Below are 12154 nucleotides of genomic sequence, written 5' to 3'. Positions count from 1 at the left end.
TATTCAAGCTCTGTTTTCTACTTGCTAGATTTCCCATTTTGTGGCACAATATTACATCAGTCCCAAGTGAAAAATATTACATATTCCATTAGAATCTATACTGAAGGCTCATGATTACATTTATCTTTGTCTAGGTCTTCCAGGGTTTCTAGCTGTAGAGAGGTACAAGATAGAGAGTTTTCAATAGCAATACAATCATGAGAGTTTGAGGTAGGGGAAAGAGGCCTAGACTGAAAGTTGTATGACAAGGTCTCTGGTGTACTCTCCTGGGCATGCTCACCTCTGTGCCTTTGTTTCTTTTTCTGTCTCTATACTTAGAGCTTTTGGGAGGATCAAGTGAGAGACCATATGTGAAAACAACAAAGTATGACATGCTATGCGTTATTATTACCATTATCTTTTTTATTGAATGTATTAGTTGTACAAAGAAGAAGCAGAGCTACATTTTGACCGTTTTAAAAGCTAAATATAAAGAAAGTAGCACATGTCAAAGACCAAGGAGTTAAATACACAGGCATCCATTTCCTGGACTCAAAGGATCACAGCACCTGGTTTTCATATTTGAGCTTTGTCCGTTTTTTTTTAAGGAACATTCCATGTTGCTCCTAATGTTTTGATAGTTTGTTTTTTATTTAAAGAGTAAAATATATGTAGCTTACTACAGCAGAACTTTAGACTATATTTTTTTGCAAATCCCTCTATTTACTCTTACTTACACACTTCGGGGGCTTCCTGAGTTCATCTGGTCTATGTTCTATAAATCATACTAACATGCAATGAATCCAGGCTACACTTTTCTATCCAAGTCATGAGGTAGAATTTAATTTATGCTGCCAAACCAATGTATTGCACAGAGTGAGCCAACACAGGAAAAGGGAAGAAGTCCTGCCAATTTCTATACAGAAGACTTTCTAGAAAGAAACAACTACCTTCTAAAACAAAATGTGTTCACCTAAAGAGCACTATTGCTAGTTTAGTCCTCTCATTGAGGTTAAGCATCATCTTGTTGTGGCCAAAAGGAATTCACATCTGGCAAAATCTGAATACTTTTCCAGATCTCAAAGTATGTAAGATTCTACAGTACTTCTAGAGCTATGAGGAGAAAGGAAAATGTTTGTATGCATCTTTATTTCAGCTGGCACTCAGGACCTTAGCAAAGTTTTTCTTGACCTCCTCCACTGCAGCACAGCTTCAGTCCCATTTTTGGATGTATGATTTCTCTTACATCTTCCTCTAGCAATAGCCGTGTGTGTGTGCGTGGGTATGTGTGTGTGTGTTAATTTGTCCCCTTGGATCTTCTTTGCTATGGCAACTGCTCACTGATAGCTTATCACTTCCTATGACTAGACTGTGCATCATGTTTGAGCTTAGGTCACTTGGTTTAAAATGTAGTGTTTGTGGCTGGGACAGATTCCTGGAAAAAGGAATGGCTGGGCCACCCACCACTTTGTTGTCTTTAACATGGAAAAGTTGGCTAAACAGTGTCATGGAAACACAGAGTTTGTGCCATCAATCTTTGCCCTGTAATAATCTTGCTGGTTGTCTATACTGCATAAATAACCTTATCCTTCTGGTCTTAATTTCATCATCAAAGTGGGGGTTAAATTAATCCCTCTATGATACTAAAAGACAAAAATACTTAAGTAATCTAAGGTGAAGAAACACAATACCTGGATCTGAGAAGAATGAATGAATGACTTGATGATTAATAGCATGAATTCTTGGGTAGGCTCTTTGGGCTAAGAAACCCTTCCTAGCTATGGAACTTTGGGTAAGTAAACTTTCTGCACCACAGTTTCCTCATCTGTAATATGGGCATGATAATACCTGAATAATTATACATTTTGTTCATTAAATGAAATAAGGTATTAAAACTCTTAAAATAGTGCCTAATAAATAGCAAGCACTCAATAAATTATTATTATTATTTAGTTATATGAGTAGACTGCACATTATGCTTTAGATTAGCCCAATTATGTAAAATGAGTGTTGGTACAAGAAGAAAATTGAGAATAAGCAATAATCACCTATTTCTACCCCATTCATACTATTTATTTAACTTACTCTGCTAATGAATTTGGTGGAGGTAGCCTCTGTGGCTATAAATAAGACAAATTGCATAGATTGATACTTTTTTCATTTATTTACTAAACCATTTAACGCCTAGTAGTAAAAAAAAAAAATGGCCCATGGGGTACCTGCTTTATATCAGTAACTGGAACCTACCTTTTAAATAAATTCAAATTGTCAATATCTATATGATATCTCAAATATGTTGCCCATAATTCTTATTTGCTTACAACTGTTCTCCTGTCTCACGTTTTCTCTTCCCCCAATTTGAGAACATCTTATGTATAAGCTCTCAGTGTAGAGGTATGTTTTTCTCCCCCATCACTATGAATGCACACTGACTCTCATTCTGGAGCCAGAAGCCCTTCAGGTTCTTTTCATGCTTGACTCGAAGGACTCTAAGATCTCAGCCAGGTTTATATCTGAAGAGAAATCAGTACTTAAAGTAGAGCACAGTGCCTCAGGTCTTTACCAGGTGGATGAATGGTTAGATTGGAGGGGTATCAATCAGCGAGAGAGAAATGAAATAAATGATGGAAGGCAAGGAAGGCAGTAGTAAAGGGACTAGAGAAGAACAGAAAGCATAAGCATATAGCTGAAGTTTGCCACTTAAGTTTGCTTCTTGGGAGATTTCATTCTCTAAATTGTGTACAATGTACTTTTTTGTAGATTTAGAAAAAGGTTCTGAGAGGCTTGTCACTTTTGAGGAAGAGGGGATCAAAGTCTCCTCGCCTACGTTCTAACTATCACACTGGTGTTTGCGCAAGAAGACAGCTCTCCATCACTTATCAGACTTTGGGACTTTATTGGGTCCCCTGGGAAGTTGTCAAACCCCACTTAGGGCAGCAAAATTGTTTCTGTTTGCACTTTATTGTTGTTCACCTGAACAGACACTGGGGAGAGAGCACTGTTAAACTGAATTAGAAATTCACTTTCTGCTCTGAGGAAGTGAAAATGCTGACTTTGTCAAAGCAATCGGATATTTGTTGCTGCTTCTCCGTGCAGGGTTCTGTACTCTACTCTGAAATCTCACTATTACACTGACAGAATTTTAATAGGAGATGGATTGCACCAAATATCTACTCTGCATAGCAACATGCCACATTGGAATCTCATATGAATGCACAATTGAAATTCCTCTATTGCAATACGTCAGATAGTTTGTTAAATCTGTGCTGACAAGGAGAAAAGATGATAGTTCCCGAGATGAAGCATAGTTCTGTTCCTTCAAATTTTATTTAGGCTCAGTTGAATCATAAATCTCCCATTCTTCATATGGTTAGCATTATTTCATCTCAAACAGAAAGGTCAGCTTTCATTTTTACTTAATTACAAATTGGTTCTCTAATTACCACATTCTAAGAAATGAAGATGCCTTTATTGAATCATTGGATGATTTGTTGCTGTGCATGGCTAAATTATGACTTTTATGATTAATAAACCTTAAGTTTACAGCTAAAGAGTTAATATAAACTTCCTTCTACAACAAGGCTTTGCAAAAACCTCCAGAACATTTGATTCGGTCATTCTTCACCTGTAAATAGGTAAGGCTTAAGACTTAATTTTACAAGTTGTGTTCTCCAAATTTGCAGATGTGTTTCCTGTAAAAGCAGATTACCAAGTTTGGAAAGAATATTTAAATCATTAGAATTCTGTTCAGGAAGCAAGGTTTTCAGATAGTATCCTTTTGTTCCTGAGCTGAACAAAAATCCTAACCCTTGTAGTTTCATCATCAAAGTACCAAAATCAAATGTTTTTGCTGTCTAAGGAGTTAACCTTGTAGATATAGATCTACAGGTCAAAGCCTTTTTTAACTAAATAGACAAAACAAAACAACATCAACTCTAACCCATATATACTATTTCTATTGGGAGAGAATTCAAATGAGGGAAAATAAACTTAGAAGGAGCATCTTCTTTTGAGTGTCACCTCCTTTTAAATACACTTCGGGGGTAAAGTGCATATGAGCAAAATCATTTCCACAGAAAGTCTCTCAGACACCTTGACTTCTGTAAGAAGCAGTGGTGGCTTTGACATTATTAAATGTAGCTTCAAAACTCTACCGTAATTTTTCAAACATAACCTCGTGACTTTAGGGAAAAAAACTTTAAAAAGTGAAATTCAAGGCTCATAATTCGCAAGTACATAGAGCATGAAAGACTGGCCACGTAGGATCCCTTTGCTCATAGCTTCTACTCTCCAGAAGTAAGCCTTGTAAACAAGTTTGTATGTCATTATCCAGTCAACTTTTCATGCATGCAAAAGTATATATGTGTGTGTGTGTAAATCTGTGTATTTTTAACATATATACAAGATCACTCTACAAATATTGTATTGCAATTTGCTTTATTTTTCCCCAATAGTAAAATGTCTGGATGTCACCACATATGACCCACATATAGATCTGTCAGGGTTTTTTTTAACACTTCACGGTATACCATTATATAAATGCACCAAAAGGTATTTAACTTAGTTCCTATCCATAGTCCTTTAAGTTGCTTTTAATACTTGCACATAAGCTCAAGACTGTAATATTGAACACTTGTGAGAAAATATCTTTAGGATAAATTGCTGGTCCGAAAGGTATATGTGCTTTAAAATTTAATATGTGTTATTGTCATATTGCGCTTAATTGAGAGTGTTTATTTCCCCATGGTCTCAATTAAGACTGGGTGATGTCAAGTTTCAAATATTTGGTTAATGTGATAAATAGTGAATGGTATCCTATTGATGTTTTACTTTTATTTCTCTGAGCCCTAGAGAAGTTGAGTTGCTTTTCATATGTTTATTGGCTATTTTATTTTCCTTTTCTTTGAGCTCCAAGTTCATTTGCTTTGCTCGTTTATCTTTTGGGGTATTGATCTTTTCTTATTTTTCAAAGATATTATTACAATTTGTAAGTTAACATTGTTGTAAATAATCTAGATATTTTCTCTGCATACCTTGAATTTAATTTTATGGCATTTATCAGACAGAATTTTGGTATTTAGTGTTATGTATTTAGTATTTATCAGTTTTTCCTGATAGGGCAAACTTTTTCTGTAAAGAGCCAAACAGCAAATATTTTCAGTTTTGTGAGCCATATGGTCTCTGTCACACCTAGTCAATTCTGTGGTTGTAGTGTGAAAGCAGCCGTAGATTAGTGCATTAGTGCATAGAAAGCAACATTGCTGATTAATGATGTTGAGCATCTTTTCATCTACCTGTTGGCCATTTGTATGTCTCCTTTGGAAAAATGTCTATTCAGTTCCTCTGTCCCTTTTTTAAATCATTCTTTGTTTTTTCTTTGCTATTGGGTTGTATGAGTTCTTAATATATTTTAGATATTAATCCCATATCAGATATATGATTTTCAAATATTTCTTCCCATTCCATAAATTGCCTGTTATTTTTTGGATGATTTTCTTTCCTGTGCAGAAGCTTATTAGTTTGATGTAGTCTCACTGGTTTATTTTTGCTTTTGTTGCCTTTACTTTTGATGTCAAATCCAAAAAATCGTTGCCAAGACCATGTCAAGAAGCTCACTCCCTGTTTTCTTCTGGAATGTTATGGTTTCATGTCTTATGTTCAAGTCTTTAATTCATTTTTAGTTGATTTTTGTGCATGGTATAAGATAGGGATCCAGTTTTTTTCTCTTGCATTTGGCTATCCACTTTTCCCAACATTATTACAGACTTTTCTCCATTTTATATTCTTGCCTCCTGTGTTGTAAATTAATTGACCATATATACATGAGTTTATTTCTAGGCTTTTTATTCTGTTTCATTGATCTGTGTGTCTGTTTTTATAATACCATACTGTTTTGATTACTGTAGTTTTGTAGTATAGTTTGAAATCAGGAAGAGTATGTCTCCAGCTTTGTTCTTCTTTCTCAAGATTGCTTGGGCTATTTGGGCTCTTTTGTGGTTCCCTACAAATTTTAAGATTGTTTTTTCTGTATCTGTAAAAAATGAAATTTCCTTTTTAAGATTTTATTTTTCCTTTTTCTCCCGAAGCCCCTCTGGTACATAGTTGTGTATTTTTAGTTGTGGGTCCTTCTAGTTGTGGCATGTGGGATGCCTCCTCAGCATGGCTTGATGAGTGGTGCCGTGTCTGCACCCAGGATTCGACCTGGCGAAACCCTGGGCCACCGAAGCAGAGTGCCTGAACTTAATCACTCAGCCTCAGGGCCGGCCCCTGAAATTTCAGTAGGAATTGCATTGAATCTGTAGATTGCTTTGAGTAGTATGGACCTATTAACAATATTAATTCTTCCAATCCAAGAGCACAGAATATCTTTCCATTTATTTTTATCTTCAGTTTCTTTCACCCCTGGTTAAATTTATTCCTAGGTATTTCAGTCATTTTGATGAAATTGTAAATGGAATTGTTTTCTTAATTTCTGTTTCTGACAGTTTATTGTTAATATATAGAAATCCAACTGATGTTTGTTTCTTGATTTTGTGTCCTGCAACTTTACTGAATTTGTTTATTAGTTCTACAGTTTGTTTTTGGTGGAATCTTTGGGATTTCCTATATATGTCATGTCATCTGCAAATAGTTTTGCTACTTTCTTTCCAACTTGGATGCCTTTTATTTCTTTTTCTTGCCTGATTTCTCTGGCTAGGACTTCTAGTACTGTGTTGAATGAAAGTGGCAAGAGTAAGCATCCTTGTCTTATTCCTGATCTTAAAGGAAAAGCTTTCAGCTTTCCACTGTTGAGTATGATGTTAGCTGTGGGCTAATTATAAATGGTTTTTATTATGTTGAGGTATGTTCCCTCCATACCTAGCTTGCCGAGAGTTTTTATCATGAATGGATGTTGAATTTTGTCAAAGGTTTTTTCTGCATCTAATGAGATGATCCTATGATTTGTATCTTTATTTTGTTAATGTTGTGTATCATATTGATTAATTTGTAGATGTTGAACCATCCTTCCATCCTTGGAATAAATCCCACTTGATCATGGTTTATGATCCTTTTAATGTATTGTTTAGTTGAGTTTGCTAATATTTTGTTGAGGACTTTTTCATCTGTGTTCATCAGGGATATTGGCCTCTAATTTTCTTTTCTTGTAATGTCCTTATCTGGTTTTCATATCAAGATAATGCTGCCCTTGTAAAATGAGTTTGGAAATGATCCCTCGTCTTCTATATTTTGGAAGAGTTTGAGAAGGATTGGTACTAATTCTTCTTGAATGTTTGGTAGACTTCACCATTGAAGCCATCTGGTCTTGGACTTTTCTTTTTTGGAAGGTTTTTGATTACTGATTCAATCTCCTTATAAATAATTGGTTTGCTCAGATTTGTTTTTCTTCATAATTCACTTTTGGTAGGTTGACTGTTTCTAGGAATTTATCCATTTCTTCTAGATTGTTAAGTTTTTGGTGTATCATTGTTCATAGTGGTCTCTTAGGATCCTTTCTATTTGTGTGGTATCAGTTGTAATATCTCCTCTTTCATTTCTGATTTTATTTATTTGAGTCCTATTTATTTTTTTCATGGTAAGTCTAGCTAAAAGTTTGTCTATTTTGTTTACCTTTTCAGAAAACCAGCTCTTAGTTTCATTGATGTTTTCTATTGCCTTTTTAGTCTCTACTTCATTTATTTCTGCTTTGATCTTTATTATTTCTTTCCTTCTGCTTACTTCTGGCTTAGTTTGTTCTTCTTTTTCTAGCTCCTTGAGGTGAAAAGTTAGATTGTTTATTTGAGCTTTCTTTTTTCTTAATGTAGGCATTTATCTCTATGAGCATCCTTCTTATAACTGCTTTTGCTGCATCTCATAAGCTTTGGTGTGTTGTATTTCCATCTTCATTTGTCTCAACATATTTTTTGATTCCTCTTTTGACTTTTTCTTTGACCCATGATTTGTTCAGTAGCATGTTGTTTAATCAAGAGTTCTTTTATGTCTTTTGAGTCCCTTAGTAGAGTATTAAAATTTCCTCCATATATGTACTGTACATTTCTTAAATATTTTATTTGGCTTCTAAATATTTTTGTTATTATAGTTACAAATTTTTTCTTATATTTCTTTTTGTTCACCTTGGTAAATAGAAAAGTAATCTATTTTGTGTACTAATGTTATTGATTTTAAATTTTAAAACATCCTTTAATTATTCAAAATCACTGTTGAAGTTTGAAAGATATTCATCATTAAAAAGAAGATAAAAACATCAATTTCCTCTTATTCAAAGATTCCTCCAGTTAACGTCTAATAGTATATCTTTCCAGATCTTTATCTGTATCTTTATCTATCTATATCTACACATGCACACACATATATCATATATGTGTATGCATGTGTTATCTTTCACTAAAATGAGATCACACAGTACATGCTATTTTTAAACTGTTTTCAGCTAATGATCTCCACTTTCCCATGTCAATAAATTTTGTATCTTCTCTAATCAAATTTTCTCAACTGTCCAAAAAGTGTTCTTTACAGGTGGTTTAACCAAATAAGGAAACAATCAATGACCACATATTGTATCCGGTTGGTGTGTCCTTTATGCCTCTTTTAATCTAGCACGGTCTTTCTTTTCTTCCTCGTGTTCTCGATTAGCTCTCTTGTAGGGTGTCCCACTTTTGAGAAATTTAAAGTTGAGTCTTCATGGTGCTAGTAATCCTTCTTCAATTCCATATATGAAATAATTTCATAACCAACTATCTTTCTCAATTCTCTTATTATTTCCAATATATTATTTAATTGATTCTCAAGTTTCCCAGGCCATCAAAATAATCTCATTTTCCACTTCATTTCAAATATTTATATTTCACAATCCATTTTCTTGCCCAATTGTAATGGAGTGTATTCTTTGACTTATTCTTTATCTTAGTTAAAATGCCACTGTGAAGTGTTTGGTTTTTATAAAACAGGTGTAAATGCTGAATGTAATCAAAGTTCTTTTGAGAAAATATTAAGTTTTTTTATTTCTTTTATCAATTTTATTTTATTAACATATTTATAATTAATTATATTTTAGTTAATGTCATCAATATATTTCTTAAGGTGAAACCATTCTACAATGAACTTCTTTTGGTCATGATATAACTTTCTTAAAACTATAATTCTTGATTATATTTGTTAATATTTTGTTTACTATTATGAAATCAGTCTTTATTAATAAAATTATTAAACATTATTCTCTTTTGTGTGTACTATTTTTGTCATATTTTAATAGCAGAATTATAAGGGCTTCAAAAAAATAATTTGGGAGGATTCCTTTTCTTAAATTCTGGAACATTTTTAAATATCATTGCATGTATCTATTTTTGAAGATTTAAAAGGATTCACATATGAAACCATCAAAGAGAGAAATGTTTAATAATGTATGGAGTTTTTATATGACCCTGATTGCAGTGAAATTTGAGGAATACTTGTCTGAAATTTCACTTAATTAAGTCTTTCTTTTCCTGGGTCCTTAGCTATACTAGTCATTGACTCTTCATTTTATGAAATTGAGGACCTTGAGTTCAATGAAAAAAAATCAACTAGCATTAAACAAATATTCTTGAGCATCAAATATATATAGAATATTTTTTTAAGTGTTGTTGGAAATGGGAGGAAGGGAAAAAGAAATAATCTAGTTGTGAAGGTAATTATTATAGTTTAGGATGATTTGATTAAAATCTACAGCAGAAAGATGTTAAATGTTTAGCAATTATATAACATTGAAAATGACAAGGTATTCATGACTATTTAAGGGTGGGAAGAACAAAGACATAAACATAAGCTTAAAGAATGGATGTTGTTTATGGGTTAAAGAAAAAGGAAGAGTGCACTTTAGGTAAAAATGACACAAAATGTATGGAGAGGTGTCAAGTTATTTCAAGGGGCAAAGAGGCAAATAGCTTACATTAAGTGAAATGTTTGTGTTAGGAAGTAGAAGAAAGATTTGCTTGGAAAGGTGAATTAAAGTACAACTTTTATTAGTCAAATCTGGCACACTTTTCTACACATTTTTATTAGCTTGATGGTTCCAATGCTGTTGTCTAGAACTTAGGTTTATTTTGGAAAACGTAAAACAGAAAGGCTAAATTATGTTACTGATAAGTGTGAAAAAGTCATAATTTCCAGTGGAGTAATGGATGAATCAATCATGAATGGAAAAAAATTTTAAATTTCGCTGCATCATGAAAATGTTATTATGCCAAGCCTCTGTACATAATCATTTTATGTCCATGGAAATAGTTTAGGGAGTAATGTTCATCATTCAAGTAGAGCATCTGAAAGCTGGGAGAGAACATTTCTTGATGTCTAAGATCCTTGTCTCCTAAGCACAAGAGTGGCTTAGTGATGATTCTGGTGGTGATTCTGGAATCTTTTGCAATCCAAAAGTGTGCATATGACCTGTCTTTTGGCATGTGGTTTTATATTATTTTACTATGGACCTTTAAAAAGAAAGAATTACTCAAGGAATAATGCATTACATTTTTAGAACCACAGGCACAGCATTTTGAACACAAGACTGACCCAGCTGCTAAGAGAAGAAGTTCCAATCATACATGACCCTCAATGTGTCCTTAGATAGTACTTAGAATTTCTTTGTCACTGCATCACCAGTAAAGCAGAATTTGCCACTTCCTTTGTAAAGATGTTGATAACATTACACTTTTAATAGTTGTTTAACATTTTAAATATAATTAAATAGAAACACAATGCTAAGTATCCAATCTATTAAAACCTCATTTTCTATGGATTATCTCTAGAGAAAGCAAGTATGCAGCTAAAATAAAATCCATGTCAAACTTTCTAGAAAATGGCAAGTTACCAGGGTAACACAATCATACAGAGATAGGGTAAATCGTTTATTTTATAAATGTTGCCAGGGCAACAGAAACTACTAAGAAATCACTGAAGGATTGAAGATAAGGGAACAGCTAGTCTGTGGAACTATTTGTTCATTCATAGTACTTTGGAATAAAATGTCCATTCATATCTAAAACCTTAACAAATATGTGAAGTATGTGGGTATTCATTAAACAAATAGTCATGAATGGTTCAAATATTGAGAGTATTTCTCAATATAGAAAAAATTATTCTCTATTTCTTGCCTCTCAGAATGTCACTGGAACACTTTGTTTTGCTTTAAAGATTAATCTTTGCTAAGTTAGTCCTGGAAAGCCTAGGTATTCCTATGTAAGTGCTATGTCTACAATTCAGTATCATGGTTAATGGTGTTGACTAGCTTGGGTTTTGTTGGGCAACCAATTAGGATATACCAGAGCAGGGGGATATGCATGTGTTTTGTGTGTGTGTGTCTGTATGTATGCTTTAAAAGTATGTTTTAAAAGAAGATTTATATTATTTTAGTGTCAGTAACTAATATAAGAAATTATACAATTTAGAATAATATTTTTCAAAATGCTAACATAAATACCAGTAAAGTGCCTTCAAACTTTTCTATTGCCTAAGAGGAATATTTACCAAGGGTAGAACTTAAATTTACATTTTCTCGCTGTTTTAATACAATTTGTTTTCCTCTTGATCAGACTCCCTATCGGAAAATAAATACTTATAGTATATTCAGCTATGGGTAGCACTTGAAGTATGTGCAAAGTATAGAAGTAGTAGAGGGAGTTATTATTGTGCCAGAGAGTAAAAGAATGAGGACAGGCTTCACAGAGGAGGTGACTCCTGAACTTGGTTTTGAAAAATAAAGGAGTTTTTCAGTCAGACAAGTATTGGATGTCAGGCAGGAATGGTGTTCTAAGCCAAGCAAACAGTAGGTTATAGCCAAGACTTTGGTTTATACACCACATGTTACATCTGGTGAACATGTGAGAGAGGACAAAGTAGTTCCGTAGGCTACCACGTGCCTCTAACACTGAGGCATAAGCATGGTATTTGTGTGCCCTTCAACATTATGTCTCAGAAAGTGTTACTTAATCATGAATTAAGGTTCATGTTCCCCCATCCCATTCAACATGACATCTTCTCCTAGAGATCTGCCCACATCTCTGGGCAAAGCTTCTTCACTAACACCCAAAGTGCCCCTTCACAAACTCTCCACTCAGAATTGAGCATAGTATGCAGGCATGTTTGTGATCTCACTGGGGTGTCATGAAATAATCATTACAGCCTCTGCAGTGAGCTAACTTAGGTC

General features: G+C 33.7%; 1 protein-coding gene across 13 annotated transcripts in view; it reads left to right on the top strand.

Annotated features, from left to right (window-relative positions):
- The window catches only part of RBMS3 (RNA binding motif single stranded interacting protein 3), a 1423334-nt gene that overhangs the window by 1323931 nt on the left and 87249 nt on the right, over positions 1 to 12154 (top strand). The gene's annotated exons all lie outside the window — the stretch shown is intronic.

The sequence above is a fragment of the Equus asinus genome, chromosome 21 (genome assembly GCF_041296235.1).
Source record: "Equus asinus isolate D_3611 breed Donkey chromosome 21, EquAss-T2T_v2, whole genome shotgun sequence".
Taxonomy (NCBI): Eukaryota; Metazoa; Chordata; class Mammalia; order Perissodactyla; family Equidae; genus Equus; species Equus asinus.
This window is presented reverse-complemented; position numbering and strand designations above follow the sequence as displayed.